The sequence below is a fragment of the Xenopus laevis genome, chromosome 3S, assembly GCF_017654675.1.
Source record: "Xenopus laevis strain J_2021 chromosome 3S, Xenopus_laevis_v10.1, whole genome shotgun sequence".
Lineage (NCBI taxonomy): Eukaryota > Metazoa > Chordata > Amphibia > Anura > Pipidae > Xenopus > Xenopus laevis.
This window is the reverse complement of record NC_054376.1, coordinates 103,367,799-103,386,254: the sequence shown is the minus strand read 5'-3', so window position 1 is coordinate 103,386,254 and position 18,456 is coordinate 103,367,799. Positions and strand designations below refer to the sequence as shown.

Here is an 18,456-nt window from a genome sequence, read left to right as displayed (position 1 = left end):
ATCAGTAGCTTCTGTTACACATTTCGATCTCAGCTTCTGCCAGTAGTGATGGAAAATGAGAACTTAATACTGCATCACCATGATCTCAATTATGAAGGCCCCTAGCAATTATTATTTATTTCTACTAGTCACCTGTGCATGCTCGGCATTGTTATTTAACAACAAACAATCAGCACTGGGAAGCCTAATATCTATGGTTTGTGCCAGCATGATGTTTGCCCTCTAGTATTAGGGCTCTCTGAGCTTTCAGGATGTGCCAGACAGTTCTGCTTAAGTTGCCTGGCTCCTAAGGCCTTGCTACTAACAGAGAAAGTTTTTTTTAACTTGTTATTGGTCTACAGTGGTTTTCAAGAATGATTGTTGTGGTGCTGGTGTTGCCTGTTGGTTGTGTGCACCTATGAATTCAAAAGCAATATTGTCATTGTTACTGCAGCATGCTGATAGGAGTGTTCAGTGCTCTTGTGCTTACTTACATATTACATACTTTTGATCAGGGTGTAAAAACAGAGGAAGTAGACTCTGTGGTTGCAGGGGGCCAGGAGTAGTTAGGGCCCAATAAGACCCTAATTAATGAGCAATGACAATATATCTTGGTAGAATGGGGTAACTTACTGATGTTTTGGGGGCGCTAACTTCACTTAACTCCACTTTAGGCAGTGTTGTTGTTTTCTAGCTATTACCACTTTTTGTAAAGTTTTTAAAACTCAGACTAAAATCCAGACTAGATTCAGTCAAATGGCTTTCCTATTCCCACCACAGAGAGATGCAAGTACAACACCAGTAATTCTGTTTTAAGTGCCATTATAAATACATTCCCCCTGCAGAAAAGTTTAGGTGAAATTATCCTTTATTTATTTATAGACACAAACAAGCATACAAGATGCACACATAAATGGGCACAATCCACTGCTCTCCATTTTGCAAGTCCAAAGATTGTAGCTTTTATGAACGTTAACATAAATACTGTAGCAGGACAGAAGGTGCACAGAACAAAAACATTGTGCTTTCTGACAGTTGTTTGCACTTTGCATCTTGCTGTTAGACTTGTAAATAGGGATGCACCGAATCCAGTATTTTGGATCGGCCGAATCCTTGGCGAAAGATTCAGCCGAATAGCGAACCGAATCCGAATCCTAATTTGCATATGCAAATTAGGGGTGGGAAGGGAAAACATTTTTTACTTCCTTGTTTTGTGACAAAACATCAAGTGATTTCCCTCCCTACCCCTTATTTGCATATGCAAATTAGAATTCGATATTCCCCTCGATATTCGACTGGGAATGAAAATCCTTCGACTTCAAATATCAAAGTCGAAGGATTTTGCGCAAATACTTTGAAGGATTTTAATCCAACGATCGAAGGATTATCCTTCGACCAAAAAAACTTAGCCAAGCCTATAGAGACCTTCCCCATAGGCTAACATTGAGTTCGGTAGCTTTTAGGTGGCGAACTAGGGGGTAAAAAATTTTTCTTAAAGAGACAGTACTTCGACATCGAATGGTCGAATAGTCGAACGATTTTTAGTTTGAATCCTTCGATTCGAAGTCAATGTCGTAGTCGAAGGTCGAAGTAGCCCATTCGATGGTCGAAGTAGCCAAAAAAACACTTCGAAATTCGAAGTTAATGAATTGGCCCCTTGGTGTTGTTCTTCCATTGTTTATTAATGTTTCTTTTTAGATATTACCAAAGGATAGTTTGGGAGTCAGTTTTGCAACCTAATCTCTAGGTCAGCTTTAAGTTAACTTTTAGTATGTTATAGAGTGTCCTGTTTAAAGCAACATATTAACTGGCCTTTATATTTTTTTTCTTATTTTTTTTTTTAATTTGTCTTTATTTTTTTGATTCTGTAATTCAAACTACTGCCTGGGAAGTTTACATGGGACATTTGTAATCAGTGTGAAATTGTGTTAGCAAAATGCCCATACGGTAGATACTTTTGTATTGGCCAGCATTAGACTTGGTTGGGTGTAAGTGTGCTGTTAGAGCTAATGTCACATTAGTGTTTGCACACTATGGGGGTATTTATTAAAACTCTTATTTTTCTTATTACTTTAAAAATAAAAATTTGACCTAACTCCCATACACGATTTGGCTTAATTTACTATAAAATCCAAATGAAAATTGTATATGCAGGAAGAGTCTTGACCAAATTGAGTGACAATTCGAATTGTGCAATTGTTTTCAAATTGTTGCCCCAAAAAACTTGAATTTTTAGAGATTTCGAACAAAAACCAGTGTCAAACAGGCCAAAACCCTTGAAAATCTTGAAGAAAAAACATATTCCAATTGTAAAAGGAATATCTGCATTTGACTTTTACTTGACTTCAACAGGAGTATTTTCAGATTTGAATTTTTAGCAGCTTTGGAGCATAATAAATCAGAAAAATTTGAGGCTTAACAAATATGCCCCTAAGTGGTTCAAGGCAGATGTCCATATGTGTAGACACACCTATATGAAATTAAAACACACCTCTTTGTCTCATATGTAATAAAAGGCACATAGTTTTATACAGGTGACCAGTAAATGCTGCTACATTATTTGAGTGAGAACCAGAGAACAGGAAGGGGAAAACAAATCCAGCTTTCAATTGCAATAACATTTACAAAAAATCATTTTGGATTTTCAAGTCGCACTGAGAGATTTTACACTTAATACAGGGACTTGCCTTAAGCCTGACTCAGGTCACCCTTGGCATTGCCACACACAAATGTCATGCATTGAAGATATAGGGGGTTATTTATCAAGGTCCGAATTTATCTCAGTATTTCTAATATCAAACTTCGAGCAACTCCGAATTTCCGAATGGACGAATAGGGTCGAAAAAATAGGGTTGGGCAAACTTCAGAGCTTTCCCCAAATGGCAGAATTGTTTGGATATCGGTACAGACATCAGCGCAGACACTGGGACCTTCCCCATTGACTTATACAGGACCTCGAGAGCTTTTAGATGCCGGGGTTTCGGATTCTGAGTTTTTAGACCATCGGACTTAAATAAATCTTGAAGTTTTTTCTTTTTGCGCTGAAAACGACAAATTATTCGAGGTTCGGATATTTGGACCTTGATAAATAACCCCCGATGTGTAAAATAGTACAAGGAGAGCAAAACATGTTGATGTTCCACAAATTCTATATGCAGATCAGTGATACATTTCTCAGATACATCGACTGTAGTGCTACATTCCGGGTCCCTAGAGGAGTCCTTTGCCTTCCATCTGCAGTGGCAGCTTTATTACGTTTTCCGACCAGCCATGTTAACTTTCTCATTAACATTCTGCTCTGCAGTTACATTAAGAAGCTGCTACACAAAGAGGACCCGGAAAAATGCTGCAATGCAACCCCCCCTCTCCACCCCCCCCTGCATGTACAGATCCAGAAGGTCTCCATAATCATCTTTATATAATTAGCCTGTTATGTTAGCCATCCATCTAGTCATTATTTCTGGATTTATATGCTTTCAAAGGCATACTATATCTACCAACAACGCTGTTTCACTGCTGCAGTGAAAAGAACTAGTCTTCTTTCTAACCATCTTCTTCTGTGATATATATATATATATATATACAGCCTTGTAAGATCTCAGTTTGGTGCCTAGTCTTTTTCCCAAAATGGGGTTATATATTTTGTGTACAGGTGACTGTAATTTTGTCTCTAAAAGTAACATTACTAATACAGCTGCTTAAAGGAGAACTAAAGTCTAATTAAAGAAGTAGCTAGAAATGTTGTACATTATTTTTTGTGCTTCGATACCAGCCCAAGGCAACCACAGCCCTTTAGCAGAGAAGATCTGTGTCTCCAAAGATGCCCCAGTAGCTCCCCGTCTTCTTTTCTGCCGATTCACTGCACATGCTCTGTGCTGCTGTCACTTACTGAGCTTAGGGACCCACTCACAATATGCGACCCCTAAGCTCAGCTTCTCAACAGCTGCCCAGAGCCCACTGAGCATGTGAGTGTCACAGACACTTTCCAAGATGGTGACCCCCTGTGACAAGTTTGAAGTCCTGGATCATTGCTGCTATTGACAAGTTGAAACTTTAGGCTGGTGCAATAAGTTGAGTATATAAAATATGGTATTTTTAGCCATATTCATTTTTAGGGCTTAGTTCTCCTTTAAGGACTGGTTTATCGAATGCAGTTGTACAGATAACTGTTACTAACACTTTTGAATTTTGCACTTTATTAAAGTGTAAAATGTACCTCCAGCCCCTAGTTTTAAAATAATTGGCAACTGCTTTCTCCCAGCATGTTACTTCCATTGAGAAGCAATGATTAGGAAAGGTGATAGTGTTTGAACTGTTTTAAACTGTTTAAGCTGCTGCTGTGTAGCACTGTACACATCACTCTATAGGGCATATGACATACTGACACAGGCATTAGCACTGATAAATGTGCTTTTCTGACAGCCAGGAAAGGTTTTTAAATAGAAAAATAGATTGAACTGCTTAAATACCTTTGGATTCCCCATACAACACAGATAAGAATAACTTAATGGTATAAGATATATAACTGTGAGTAAGTGAAATGTGTTTCAGAAACCTGGGACCTCTATGAACCAGCACGAGCCTTTAAAGGAACAGTAACATGAACATATCAAATTGTTTTAAAGTAATACAAATATAATGCAGTGTTGTCCTGCACTGGTAAAACTGCTGTGTTTGCTTCAGAAACACTACTATTGTTTATATAAATAAGCTCCTGTGTAGCAATGGGGGGAGACATTCAACTGAGAAAAGACTCAGGTTACACAGCAGATGAGCTCTGTAGAACATAATGGTGTGATCTGTTATCCACTATTTAATCTGTGCCATATAGCCTTTTTTCATTTTCCGCCATTGCTACATATAAACTAGCAGTATTTCTGAAGCAAACCGCAATCAGTTTTACCAGTGCAGGGCAACAGTATATGACATTTTCATTACTTTAAAGCACTTTCATTTTTTTCTGTTAGTGTTCCTTTAAGGGTTAGTGAGAACCAAAAGGAAACTGAACTGGCAACATAGAATGGCAAGTACTTTAGAGCAAAACAGATTTTATTGCAACAAAAGTGGCAGGAGTAACAGGTAGGTATAACTTTATTTGTAAAGCACTGTTATAATCGAATGATTCTGATTTTCTCTCATTTTTTTTTCATGTCTGTCCCCTATCCGATTAAATAGTGATTGTTTTTAATAACAAATAAGGTCCAATCATGGATTCTAGTTTGGTGGGACTTTTTTTTAATGAAAATACTCAGAAAAAATTTGAACCGCCAAGTCAAGGTCATGTAGGTAGATGTTAAAAATGTTTTTACATCGACCACAATAGAAATTGTAGCCCATGTTTCAAAAAATATCAACGTTGGTTCAACGTTGGTTGTCTAAGGTGGTTATGTAATAAAAGGCACTAAGTTTGCCCAGGAGCAGTAACCCATAGCAACCAATCAGCAGGCAGCATTTACTGGTTACCTGTTTAAAAGCAAAGATCTGATTGGTTGCTATGGGTTACTGCTCCTGGGCAAACTTAGTGCCTTTTATTACATATGGAATATATATTTAAGTAAATATTGACCTTTTACATCTCTTGCCTTGAACTACCATTTCGTGATGGTCTGTGTGCTGCCTCAGAGATCACCTGACCAGAAATACTCCAGCCCTAACTGTAACAGGAAGAAGTGTGGAAGCAAAAGACACAACTCTGTCTGTTAATTGGCTCATGTATGGTTTGTTTGGTTTGTCCCAGGGGGCGGCCCTTATTTTTTAAAATGGCAGTTTTCTATTTATGATTACCCAATGGCACATACAACTAAAAAAAAGTATATTATTATGAAAATGGTTTATTTACATGAAGCAGGGTTTTACACATGTTGCTTACACATGCTGTTTTATGCAATATATTTTTTATAGAGATCTACATTTTTCGGGGCGTATAGTATATTCCTTTAAAGTGTAATTCAATTATTTTGTATCCCCCTCCTCAACTATCCTGTTATTGCACTCAGAAGCCATGAAGGGGCATCGTCCTACTAAAATGCTGTGAGTGTGGTTCCAGTTTTTAAAGATGGAATTGTAGGATCATGTTATGATACTCAAACCCAAACATTTCTTTTTAAAGTAGTAAAAATTCAAATGAGTTAGATAACAAAGCCCCTTCTTTTCATGTGACCATAAAGACTAGAATACCTGCAAGGGAAACTCTGTATCAGTCCACCATAGAGGTATAGCAGTTGCAGGCTTCTTGTTCCTATATAGTGATGGCCAAATTTCTCCCCTTTCGCTTCGCCGAAAAATTCACAAACTTCCAGCGAAATTTGCAAAATGGCGAAAAATTTGAGAATTTTTGACAATTTGACATGCATTAAAGTCAATGGGCACCTTTAAAACAGTTTGACACCGGTGAATTTTCTCTGCAATTTTGTGAATTTATTTGTTGCCTGGCAAATAAATTCGCCCATCACTATTCCTATATCTTTGAAGTATCTACTGCAGCTGTATAATGCCATTGTAAGCTGCATCCCCTACAAACCCCATTGTGACCCTGTCCCATAGAGCTCACAATAATGTTTGTTCCAGGCCAGGGTGCAGAAAGACTGGCAGCTATGGTTTATTGCAGTAAATTAGCCATAGTGCCTTTACCTCATAGCTATTCCTTTAGTAATATGATTTTAAAATACTAAGACTATTTGAAGCAGTTTCTAAAGACTACAGAAGTCTAGTAACCAATAGCAACAAATCACCTGTGTGTATCCAAACAGCTGACCATTTTGAAACGTCGTACATTTATGGGACCTGTTATCCAGAATGCTCAGGACCTGGGATTTTAGATAACTGATCCAGATAATGGATCTTTTCTTGCTTGAAAATCATGTAAACATTAAGGGGCAGACTTTTCAAGGGTTGGATAGTAAATTAGAATTTTCAAGTTTTAAAATTCACACATTCGAATTGTAATCCCCCTATTCAAATGTAAATTCGATGTATCACAACTCGACCATGGAAACAGTCCTAATTTGAATATTCGCCACCTAAAACCTGCCGAGTTAATTTACAAGTCAACAGCAGAGGTCCTTTGAGCCATTTGGAGATGTTAATAGATTTCCTGACATTGGATTTTTTCTTGGGAGAAAAACTCAATTCGTATGAATCGAATACAAATCAAATACGAATCGAATTTTCAGGGTCAGAACCATTCGATCGAATATTAGACCTTTACATTTTTTCTTAAATAACCTCCCAATCGATTTGTGAGTATATTCGAATTAAAAAAAATTCACATGAATTCGAAATTTGACATTTGATAAATGAGCCTTTAATCAAACTCAATAGGCTGGTTTAGCCTTCAATAGTTAGTTCGATAGTTTGAATCAAGTACAAGGTACTGTTTTATTATTACAGAGAAAAAGGAAATAATTTTTCAAAATTTGGTTTATTTTGATAAAATGGGGTCTATGGGAAATGGCCTTTCTGTAATTCTGAGCTTTCTTGAAAATGGGTTTCCAGATAACTTGTCCCATTCCTGTACTTATTATTTAATTATCCTATTTAATACTGATGTATTGTCATTAACATTGCCCACCCAATCCAAATATAACAATCAAAGATATATAAATATAAATTCCCTGACGAACGTTGAAACGTTGGAACCAATAAACCATTATTTTTTGCATCAGAAAAATTGTCCTGCTGATTTTTCCTTGGAGTGCTGTCATCTTTGCTGCTTAACGTATATATATATATATATATATATCTATATCTAGATATATATATATAGATATATATATATATATATATATATAGATATATATATATATATATATATATATAGATATATATATATATATATATTTATATTTATTGCTAAGTCAGAGGCAGTATGTTTTGAAGTGATAGAATGTAACAAGTGTGATCCTACAAGTCGCTTTTTAGGAAGTATTTGATTATTAATTGACAGAGTGTACTTTGAAGCGATCGATTGTATTGTTTATTTTTTATATACTTGGCGAGCCATCGGAATGACATAGAACGATGTAATGGCATTATAAAAAAAGTTAAATTGGTAGGGAATGTGAATCGAGGTGGTACGAAGAATTGTTTTTATACACGAATTATGTATTGACACATGAGATTTTTTAATATTACAGTTTTAAATTGCACATTTCCCGCCACAGCACAGTATTTGAGTGGGCACTGTATGGTGATTCAACACTTTGAAAAAGGCTAACCCTAACCCTAATACCCATAACCCTAACCAAAACCCTAATACCCTAACCCTAATACACTAAACCTAACTGTTCAAGAGGGACCAGCACTCTGTAAATCACCAAGGGGGCCATTTACTAAGCTAGAGTGAAGGAATGGAATAACAAAAAACTTCGAATTTCTAAAGTTTTTTTTTTTGGCTACTTGACTATCGAATGGGCTACTTCGACCTTCGAATCAAACGATTCAAACTAAAAATCGTTCCGACTATTCGACCATTCGATAGTTGAAGTACTGTCTCTAAAAAAAAACTTCGACCCCCTAGTTCGCCACCTAAAACCTACAGAAGTCAATGTTAGCCTATAGGGAAGGTCCCCATAGGCTTTGCTATCTTGGTCGAAGAAAAATCATTTGATCGATGGATTAAATCTAAGGATTTAATCGTTTGATCGAACGAATTGCGGTAAATCCTTTGACTTCGATATTCGAAGTCGAAGGATTTAACTTCGACAGTCAAATATCGAGGGTTAATTAACCCTCGATATTCGACCATAAGTAAGTTTGCCCCCAAATGTTTATTATAGCATCACTGTGCATCCAACCTATATACTGTATATACTGTAAATATATATATATATATATATATATATATATATATATATATATATATATATATATATATATATATATATATATATATCAGTATGGGATCCATTATCCAGAAATCTGTTTAAAAGAAAGCTTTGAATTACAGGATCGTTATCTCTCATAGATTGCCTTCAAATTTAAAATTTTAAAAATTATTTCATTATTCTCTGTAATAATAAATTGTATATATTACTTGATTCAAACAAAGGTATAATTAATCCCTATTTGAGGCAAATCAACCCTATTGGGTTTAGTTAATGTTTAAACAACTTTGTAGTAGACTTAAGATATGGAGTTCCAATTCACAGCAACACTGGGTTAATGTTTTTCTAGCAAGATGAATGCCTAATGGCCTATGGGGTGGGTTTTGGACTTGGGAAGTTTATTTTATTTTTGATTTTTTAATCATCACAGTCATTTTATCCTGGAACATTTTTGAATATTTTTTTTACTTTTATTATAATGCTATTTGGATTTAATTTATTAGTATTTAGGTATGAATATTAAAGCAGTTAAATTGTGATTACACGATAATGATTAGTATAGTATATCATGGGTGATAGACACTTGATAGTATTTGTAGAATTTGTGGGTTTTTATGTAACTACATGTGTTAGGAGTTGTAGTTGAATCCTAATCTTTGGGAATACACATACTGGGGGTACACATACTGCTGGTCCTCTTATCACATATGTAAGGAAATAAAAGAGATGTACCAACATCTGGGGATATGAGTTGAGGCCATACATATGATCACCCCCAAAGACCTGAGTAGTGCTGATCCTTTTTTGCAACTATATGGAGATCCATATTATGGACAGACCACTTATCCAGAAAACCCCAGGTCCCAAGCATTCCGGATAACAGGTTCCATACCTGTATAATCAAACCTTTTGTGTTGTGTCCAACATTCCCTTTTTATCTTTTACCCCGAGGTAAACCTTTTTTTTTTATATTTACCATTTCTCAAGATAAAACTACAATTTCATATTTAAGGAAATGTAAGGATGTCTTTATGTCATGTGAATAGTGCCATGAATGAACACCATGCTTCCCCGAGGCTGGCACAGTAATGGCTTATGCTATGAAATGTCAGGCTGTGTACAAGAATAAGAAAAAGCTTGTGTGTGATTGCAGAAAGCTAGACCCGTCTACTGCAGTGGTATCAAATTCTAAATAATCAAAGGGAAGCATGTGACTCCCCACAGCCAATGGAATTAAAATATTTGCCTGCTTCATTGTCTGCTGATGCATTACAGTACTATCTGCTCAGTGATTAACCAGTTCACCTTGAGCGAAGCTGTCTATCACAGCCTGATGCCAAAATTCACTCTAGTCTAGACTAAGGGGGTTATTTATTAAAGTCCGAATGTCAAAAACCTGAAAAATGCTAGTTTTTTATTTTGTATTTTTTTTTACAATAGTGGAAAAACAACTCGAATTTTACGAGATTATTATCCCACGAGGATGGAAAAAGTCCAAAATCTAAAATCCGGCATCTCAGACCTGCCATGGTTGTATAAAAGTCATTGGCAGAGGTCCCTATCTTATTCTGTGGTCTGCCCTGGAATTAGCCCGGAAATCTGACTATTTAGGACTTTTTGGGCAGAAATCCGAAAAAAATCTAACGATTCAGAAAAAAAGTTAGAAAAAATCATACAATTCTGATTTTTACTCGATTCAGAGTCCTGAGCGGAACCAATTTCTAAGACCCGGACTGCGACCAGAACTGCAACCCGCCGACCTCCATCAAACAGGAAGTGATGGTGCTGCAAACCGGAAGTGACATCACCAAAAGTGGGCGGGCAGAAACAACTTTTGTAAAACTTTAAAAGGAGTCATATATAGACAATATAACATAAGATAAGAAATTTAGATGAGACCCGCAAATCCTCCCCTCATTCCGCAGGGTGCCCACTTTTTTTGCGGGTAACCCGCGGGTACCCAACCCGCTGCAGGACTCTAACTCAATTTTATCGAGTTTGTCAACGATCCCAATTAAATTGTGCTTTTTAATAATAAATAAGATCAAATCGTGGATTCTGGTTTGGTCTGACTTTTTTTTTATAAAAATTCTTCCGACAAATTGGGATTTTGATAAACAAGGCCCTAAGGTTCTACTTTATTGGGCCTTTTATTACTGTATATCACAAAGCACTAATGTTTATTTTGGCCTTTATTTTTTATAGGTGATTATTGTCGTATCACTTTACATGTATAATAAAATAATGCTCAATTATATTGGTGCAATGTATCTGGGCAGATGCGAGCTTAAACGGATAATCTTTTTCCTGTTTGTCAATTTGAATGGCTTGCATTTTATTTGTGATCTATTGCCAGAATGGATCGGGGAAGAAACATTTTGTTAATTAAACCAAAGACATTTACACACACAATCTACTTTAGGTGCCACACGCTGAGAAATGGAGCTGACACAAGGGAATCTGAAATGCTCAGAGAGCAATAATTTGTTTTTAAAAACAAGTAGTTTGATTTCTCGGCACGAACATTGGTTGTAAATATTGCAGCACATATAATACATCTCTGTGATATTTATATTACTCTTTTTTATTGGGACTTTTAAGTTAACTTACAGGGGCAAATTCATCAAGGGTTAAATCCCTCGAAAATCGACTGGGGAATAGAATCGAATAGGCAATTCGGGCGAATTTACGTTCTGGCGAATAGTCGAATTGACGAATATTCGCCAGGCGAATAGGCGCTCGATCGAATATTCGATCGAAGGATTTTCATTCGATCGAATGCCTTTTTATTCTATCAAAAACTTGGAAAACAAGCCTATGGGACTTTCCCATAGGCTTTTAAAGCAATTCGGTAGGTTTTAGGTGGCGAAGTAGGCAGTGAAGTATTTTTAAAAGAGACAGTACTTCGACTATCGAATGGGCGAATAGTCGCAGCGTTTTTGCGCTCGATTCAGTACTTCGACTATCGAATGGCGAATAGTCGCAGCGTTTTTGCGCTCGATCTATTCGAATCATTCTACTCAGGCGAATTTACGCCAATTCGATAGTCGAGTAGCACAAAAAACTACTCGAAATTCGAAGTTTTTTTACTTCGAATCCTTCACTCGAAGTTAGTGAATCTGCCCCTTAGTGTGTTATAGAATTGCCAGTTCTAAGCCACTTATCAATTGGTCTTCATTATTTATTTTGTATAGTTTTTTTGTCCAAATTTGCACTTTGCACAAAGCACTTGTTGTAATAAATGACCTTTATATTGTACCTCTTGCTTTAATAGATTAGAACGTTTTGTGCAGCCTCAAGCTTTTATACTGACATGGAACTCCTGGGTGACTTTATATTAGAATTCCAAATTACAGTAAAGGGAACATTATTGTCTTTATAACTTTAGCCTAATGCCATCAGTGCCCTCTTCCCTTGTGCCCAAGTAGCACTTACATTACATGCTCTCTGGTCTGCCTGAGCTAACGGACAGACTAAAATATAATTATATTTATTAAAAAAAAAGAAATATCAATAGTCACAATACAAGACATTAGTAATGAATTCAGATTCACATTACACGTAGCTTAGGAAGCAGCTTTTTACAATCAAATTCTATAACAGAAAAATCTAATTTTCTACCTGATTATTTCCAACAACCCCTAAGCTTAGCTTTTCAGCAGCTGCCTGGGCAATACTGAACATTAGCGGTGCCATTTACAGCTCCCAAGATGGCCAGGAGATCACTCATTAGGCCTGGATCATTAATATGATAGGACTGCTGGTACAGGTATAGCCTATACCGTATAGGATCTGTTATATGGAAACCCAGAGAGCATAATAAGAGATTGGCGCCCGCCCCCCTCAAAGAAAAACTTGAGGGGTCTGGCGCAAAATATCTTTGGGGGGGGTGGAAGATGTATCCTATGTTTAATGTGTACACCCATTTATTGTACAGCATTGTGGAACATGCTGGCATTTTTTAAAAACATGTAATAATAACAATAACAATAGGTATCATTCAATTCACAGAGTAGGAGCCTATAGATAAAAAAAATCAACACTGTGTTTGTTTTCCTTTCTACTATAAATAACAGTTTGTCGATATGTTTAATGCTATGGTGTTTCTTCATAAGATACCAAGGGATAAATTTACTAAGCGGTGAAAATTCGCCAGCGACAGCTTCGCACCCATTGCAACACTTCGCCAGGTTGAAAATTCGCTCAGACAACGCTAATATACTGGAGTTTTGTCCAGGGCGCCGAACACTGGCGAATTTTCGCTAGTGTTACTTCGGCAATCAAGGCGAAGATGCACTAGCATTCAATTATGCCTATCGTAACTTCATTAGAGGTCTTCACTAATTTGCATACGGCGGGAAAATTTAAAGTTGAATGGACGTATATGTTGCAGCAAATACATTACACAAGTCCAGGGAACCTTAATAAAATAAAGTTATTATAATGCCCTACACATGAGCTCACTGTATAGTTTATGTTCCATATGTTAGAAAATGTATGGGGGAACCCAGTTACCCAAAAAAATTTTTTAAGGACTTTTGCAGGCTATCACTCTCAAAAAAGGAAAAGACACCAGCGTTTTTTGGGACTTTTAAACTTTTTACCGAAGATTGAGGAAGATCTATGCACTCTATTGCACTTCGCCTGGTCTGGCGAAGGCAAGTCTGGCGAAAGAGGTAACATTCAATAAAATCTGCATCTTGGTGAATTTGCGTAGTGATTTCCATTCACCAGAGTGAAAATTCAACTTGCGATAGAGTGCGAATGATTGCTATCGTCTGTCTCTTTCACTAGCGAAGTTACACATGCGCCCGTTAGTAAATTGGCAAAGTGCCTGAAATTGGTAATCGTCGCCAGCGTTACTCACTTCGTCCTTTAGTAAATCTGCCCCCAAGGCTGGCCAGTAGGCAAAGTAGTAGCAATCTGGCTTTTAAGGGGCTTTAAGAGGTAAAATTCCTCTTAAACAATGCTTAATGATCCCGGGGGAACTACGGTAAAAACCCAGATTATTCATTGATTTGCTAACGAGGGGAGTGTAGAACTACTCTATGGAAGACAGAGATATAAATTCAAGATTTAATATACATCCATTTAAAAGGTTATTGCTAATTGGTGTGCTTAGAATACGTCTATGACCCAGCCTGCCCCTGATATTATGCTAAATGATTCATTCAATTTTTACACTGTCTTTGTAAGACAAAGCAAGAGTCTCTGCATATTAATAATATGCAACTATTACTTACCTAACAGTCAAATATCTCTGACATAGTTGCTATTGAAGTTTAATACTCCTCTGTAGTGTTTCTCTATTCAAAGTTATTTCGTGCAAATATTGTGTTAAATGCTTATCTATCTGTAAAATTAAGAAGGATGGCAGTTGCAAACTGTATTATTAGTCGCAAATCACAGTCTCTGTTTCCCATTCACTGTTACCAGTCTGCCTATTCAAGTTGCAGCTGCTTACCTGTCCTATGAGCCTGGGTCCTTCTCTTACCATGACCATCCTAGTTCAGTTTTACCGGCATTAAGACCTCCAAACTCAGTCTTTCCTGCTTCAAACCTGATAGTATCAGACTTTGCAAGCCTACAGCTAATAAAGTAATACAAAAGGGCAGCGACATAGATAAAAGAATAATTTTGCCTCTTTATAGATCACTGGTATGCGGCGAAGCAGATATTTCCCCGATATGCAGATCTTAAAGGGATAATGTCATGGGAAATTTTTTTTTTTCAAAATGTCACATGACTTGGGGCAGCTGGGAAATTGACAATATGTCTAGCCCCATGTCAGATTTCAAAATTGAATATAAATAAATCTGTTTGCTCTTTTGAGAAATGGATTTCAGTGCAGAATTCTGCTGCAGCAGCACTATTAACTGATTCATTTTGAAAAAAAAATTTTTCCCCATGACAGTATCCCTTTAAGCTTCAGCTACAAAAGTTTAGTATAACGCTAGAATGTAAATGAATGTATGTGATATACAGTACATTTGCGTATTTGCATGTGTGTGTAGATATATATATATATATATATATATATATATATATATATATATATATATATACATATGTGTTTGTTTCAAATGTACAGTATATATACAGTATATGTTAATGTACAGTTGGCAAGGTTTTTCCCCCCTTATGTGGGTCATGAGGAATCCCCAGAAGGGTTGAACATAATGGACAATTGTCTTTTTTCTGCCCAAATTAACTGCTAGATGCAAAAATTGCTGCCACAAATATCAGACTCAAATCTAGTCAGGGACACATTTGCATTTTATTATGGAAAAAAAGAACAAAAACACACCTTTTGAAATGTCTCACCCGTATCTATCAACATTCATCTTTATCAAAGTCCGATTTTATCTTAACATTTTCTGCTACAAACTCCGATCAAATCCACTCGGGTTTTTTTACGCTTATTTATTATTACATTTTCCTGAAAATTTGCTTTGCGGGGAAAAATCCGAATTTCAAAATTCTTTTGGCTTTTTCACCCAAAAACTCATATTTCTTAGGTTTTTGTGCCCAAAAACTCCAGGGTATTGCACAAAACCCTAAAAATCAATGGAACTTCTCCCATTGACTTATATGCAACCTCGACGGGTCTGAGATGCCGGATTTTCTAATTCAGACTTTTCCATCCTCGGGATTTAATTAAATCAGTTTTTCGGGATTTCTGCATTTGGAATTTAGTAAATAAAGGGTAAATAAGGTAATTTTTATGTTATAGAACGGCCAATTCTAAGCAACTTTTCAATTGGTTTTCATTATTTATTATTTATAATTTTATAGTTATTTGCCTTTTTCTTCTGACTCTTTGCAGCTTTCAAATGGGTGTCGCTGACTCCCCTCTAAAAAAACAAATGCTCTGTAAGGCTACTTATTATTACTGATCTTTCTATTCAGGCCTCTCCTAATCATATTCCAGTCTCTTATTCAAATTAATGCATGGTTGCTAGGGTAATTTGGACCCTAGTTACCAAATTGCTTAAAGGGGTGGTTCACCTTTGAGGTAAATTTTAGTAAGTTATAGAATGTCCAATTATTAGCAATTTTGCAATTGGTCTTCATTATTTATATGTTTTACTTTTTTAGTTATTTGCCTTTTCTTCTGACCCTTTCCAGCTTTTAAATGGGGGTCACTGACCCCATCTAAAAACAAATGCTCTGTAAGGCTACACATTTATTATTATTGCTACTTTTTATTACTCATCTTTCTATTCAGTCCCTCTCCTATTCATATTCCAGTCTCTTAATCAAATCAGTGCAACCACAATGTTTAAATGACAAACTGGAGAGAAGCTAAATTAATAGCTGAATGACTCAAAAACCACAAATAATAAAAAATGAAAACCAATTGCAAATTGTCTCAGAATATTGCTCGCTACATCATCCGAAAAGTTAATTTAAAGGTAAACAACACCTTTAAGCAAGTGAAATTTGTAATTATTACTAATAATAAACTGGGATTCTTCCTTTAACTCAGCAGCACAAAAGCATTTTTTGTGGGTCTAGTATATAATTTGCCTCTTTATACAGATAAGGAGGCTTCTTTATAATCTCCCTGTATTTCATAATTTACTGGAGGGGCTTCTTGACAGTTCAGTGACAGCCTCTCTGGAAACAAAAAGATTCCTCTCAGTCGAAATGAATAAGCATTGTTAACATTTCTTCTTCAATCATGAATGCAGTTTGACTCTGCCTGGTGCTGGTTGAGCTGGAGTGCACCACAAAGAAGCATTTTATTAACTCTTTAATCCTGTATAGGGGCTGTGTCAGAGCGATTCTGGGTGATAGTACAAGGGGTTTCATGGGAAACGGTCCACCTTTCTATTATCGTCATCATCATCATCATTTATTTATATAGCGCTGTCAAGATTCTATTATAGTATAGGATTAGGTATAGGATGCTCGCCCATCTTCTTTCTGGTTTTGGATCATATTCTTAATGGGCCAATGACCAGTTAGCATGGCAAGACTTTTTATGAAGTCCTAGGGGCAGATTTACTAAAGGGCGAAGTGAGTAACGCTGGCGACGATTCACCAGCGTTACCACTTTCAGGCACTTTGCCGATTTACTAACTGGCGCAGACTTAACTTCGCTAGCGAAAGAGACAGGCGCTAGCCGTCATTTGCACGCTATCACCAGGCAAATTTTCACTCTGGTGAATGGACGTTACTCTGCAAATTCACTAAGATGTGGATTTTACTGAACGTTACCTGTTTCGTCAGACTTGCCTTCACCAGCTCAGACCAGGCAAAGTGCATTGGAATGCATAGATCTTCCTCATTCTTCTGTTACTTACATCATATTTTTAGTGGAAAAAGTTTCTAAGTCCCAAAAAACACTGACAAAGGGCTCTGCCGAAACATGTTGTGTTACTCTACCTCCCAATAAAGAGTATTGCAGTCAACTTGCTGCCTTGGGTTTGTTCCACAACCAACTGCATTATTGATCCAAAAAACGCTGGTGTCTTTTCCTTTTTTGAGAGTGATAGCCTGCAAAAGTCCTTAAAATTTTTTTGGGTAACTGGGTTCCCCCATACATTTTCTAACATATGGAACATTAACTATACAGTGGGCTTATGTGTAGGGCATTATAACAACTCTATATAATTTATTAAGGTTCCCTGTGTAATGTAATGTATTTGCTGCAACATATACGTCCATTCAACTTTATAATTTCCCGCCATATGCAAATTAGACCTCTAACGAAGTTGCGCTAGGCATAATTGAATGCTAGCGCATCTTCGCTTTGATTGCAGAAGTAAATTTGCCAGCGTTCGACACCCTGGACGCAACTTTGCATTTTAGTAAATTAGCGTTGTCTGAGTGAATTTTTGCCTGCCGAAGTGTTGTGATGGCTGCGAAGCCGTCATTGGCGAATTTTCACCGCTTAGTTAATTTATCCTCTAGTGCCTAGTATCTATTTCAAACCTATTTCAAATATAATAAACAGTACTGGACATTAAAATAACATAATATATGGAATATTGATATTGGACTTTATCTGGCCCTCTGCAGGGCTTCTGCACTCCTTGGCCATCTAGCAGCCACTGGTTTGGTATTTCTATTGCTACACACCACTGCTTACAAACATAATTTGCAAGTAAAAAGCCATAGTTGCTTTGACAAGCCTACTCTTATGAATATAGTGTCTGTTATTCCTACATAGGAACTAATGGGTAAGCAACTAATGACCAGCATCTCAGTGTCTCTGACCCCAATATCAGACCGAGTTTTCCTCAAGGGGCTCCTTATGTGCTTGTTTCGTTACTGATTAACACACAATCAATACAGTAATTGTTCTCCAGTATTCTAACCTGGATACATTTAATCAACTTGATCATTATTATGCAACAATGGCATTTAATTAGTTGCCAGGTACAGAATTAAGGGCCAACAGGCTCACAACAAAAAGAGGATTAATGGGTCAACTCAGAAATTGTTACTGCTGTGAAATCATTGCGATATTAATGAATGGTATATTTACTCTTACAACAGATATGGACAGGAAAATTGAAGACAATGGATGTGGACGGTTGAACTCACAGGTAAGTCAACAAAGTCTCTTTATCAGGTAGAAGGGCATTCAGCTTTCACTAGATATTTGTAAATCTTCAAAATGTTCAAATAATGAGGAGAAAGA

General features: G+C 36.6%; 1 protein-coding gene across 2 annotated transcripts in view; it reads left to right on the top strand.

Moving 5' to 3' along the window:
• Positions 1-18,456, top strand: part of jakmip2.S (janus kinase and microtubule interacting protein 2 S homeolog) — a 76,269-nt gene that overhangs the window by 17,197 nt on the left and 40,616 nt on the right. For both annotated transcript variants that reach the window (XM_041588710.1, XM_018256129.2), the window contains exon 2: positions 18,312-18,361. The gene's annotated coding sequence lies outside the window, so the exon portion shown is untranslated. The remainder of the gene's footprint in view (positions 1-18,311; positions 18,362-18,456) is intronic.